Source organism: Grammomys surdaster, unplaced genomic scaffold (assembly GCF_004785775.1).
Source record: "Grammomys surdaster isolate TR1022 unplaced genomic scaffold, NIH_TR_1.0 133, whole genome shotgun sequence".
Lineage (NCBI taxonomy): Eukaryota > Metazoa > Chordata > Mammalia > Rodentia > Muridae > Grammomys > Grammomys surdaster.
The window spans coordinates 338899-341023 of NW_021604591.1; the positions used below are offsets into that span (position 1 = coordinate 338899).

The window sequence follows — 2125 nt, forward strand, 5'->3', positions numbered from 1 at the left end:
ACCTCCACACACACACTACAATACCTCCACACACACTACAATACCTCCACACACACTACAATACCTCCACACACACACTACAATACCTCCACACACACTACAATACCTCCACACACACACCCACAAACCTCACAGATACGCAAAATAAATAAAATGTAGTAATAAAATTTTTAAAATAGCCAGGCAGTGGTGGCGCACACCTTTAGTCCCAGCACTTGGGAGGCAGAGGCAGGTGGATTTCTGAGTTCAAGGCCAACCTGGTCTACAGAGTGAGTTCCAGGACAGCCAGAGCTACACAGAGAAACCATGTCTCGAAAAAAACAAACAAAAAAAAAATTAAAAATAACATGGAGAGGGACAACCAACGGCGAACTCTGGCCACCACATGCTTGTGTACCACACAGGCAAACAGGGACTCATAGGATTTACTGACTTCTGCTAACTGTTTTGCTTATATGGAAGAAAAGTCTTTTTAAAATAAACAGCTCACAGTATTTCTGATCTGATCTGCAGTTTTCTGATGGTTCCTCTATGTGGGGGAGAATCATAAAGTTAATTCTAACTGTTAACATGAGTAACAATGTGAACTTGTTCTATTGAAACTTTTCTGTAAGCCTGAGATTATTTCAAAAGTTCTACAATACATTAAACATATACTGAACAAAAGCACTCAGCTTGAGCTAGCCAGTGGGAGGATGGGGGCATTGAGGGTGACTGGTGGGTGGAGCTGTGATCAGGGGAAGTAGAGCTTCAACAGGTGAGGAACTGGCTTCTCAATGAAGATTGTCCCCAGGCTTAGGCACTGAAGTTTTGTGCTCTGGCCTGGGTCTGAGTGGGGCCTGAGAGTCTATGTTAACCAAGATGCCAGGCAGGCCTGATGTGCGTATCTGCTGTGACTTACACACGGGAAGACAAAGAGCCAGTATAATTTGGTCCAGGCAGCTGCACACTGAAAGTACAGGTGAGCTCTTGCCAGTCTTCCCATGAGAGTCTAGTGTGCCACCAAGATCCAAGCTCCTCCTTATCTCAACACCTCCCGTTGCCTCCAGACCTCAGCCTTCCTCTTCATTCCACACTGTCCTCCACTGGGGAGCCAGTAGTGTCCAGGCTTGGACGCTACCTGTAAATGAAGTGTAGACACACCTCCTAGGGTTAAGGCCAAACACACTGGCTTTTCTCCTTGCTTCTGCTTTGGGTCCCGATCCCTGGAGAGCAGCCCTGGAATTTTTTTTCATGTTTGCCCATGAAAACAAATTGGTTTTTTGTTTTGTTGTGGTGTTTTTTTTTTGTTGGTTGGTTTTGTGTGTGTGTGTGTGTGTGTTTGTTTTGTTGTTGTTGTTGTTTTCTAGTCAGTCTTGTACTTTATTGTCATTGTCATCTCAGGCCTTGACTGCATCCTTGCGCAGTGGGTACAGCCGCTCCTTCCGCTGCTGCTTCTTGGTCTTTAGCTTCTCTTCATGCTTGGTGAGCCGGCGTCGTATGGCTCTAGTCTTCTTGGGTCGCAGGTCCAGGGGCTTGTACTTCTTGTCCTTGTAGAATTTCCTGAGGTTTTCTTTTTGAGTCTGGTTAATGACAGTGAGGACACAGGTGATAGATTTGCGTATGACTTGTTATCTTGGAAAGCTTGGACACCATGGTAGCGCCTGTCACTTTGGCGACACGAAGCTGAGACAGTTGGACCTTCAGATCGTCCAGTTGTTTCAACAGCTCCTCCTTCTTCTTGCCGCGCAGGTCCCGAGCCTTAATCTTGGCCATTGCTGCGTTGTTCACGGCTGAGGCCCGTGTGTGTGTTTTGAAGTCTTCTGAGACACTCGTTGTCTCATGGAGCCCAGGTTGAGCTCCGGCTTTTGTAGCAAGGCTGGCCTGGAACTACTGATTCTCCTGGCTCCAATTTCTGTGTGCTGTGCTTAGAGGTGGGTATTGCCACATTCGGCGTATGGAATACTGAGGATTGGACCAGGGTCTCCTCCTGCCTCCTAGGCAAGCTTCTACAGCAGAGCCACAACCACAGCCTCTGCCATCAACCACATTTAATCAGTCTCATGCCCACGAAACACCTGCTTTAGTCCACGTGTGCCTTCTGCACCACGTGGCTCCTTCCTTGATGGCTGTCCTGAAGGCCCTT

The 2125-nt window shown here is 47.4% G+C and overlaps 1 pseudogene; it reads right to left on the reverse strand.

Moving 5' to 3' along the window:
* Positions 1-1379: 1379 nt before the first annotated feature.
* LOC114616971 lies at positions 1380-1755 on the reverse strand (annotated as a pseudogene).
* Between the last annotated feature and the right edge of the window lie 370 nt (positions 1756-2125).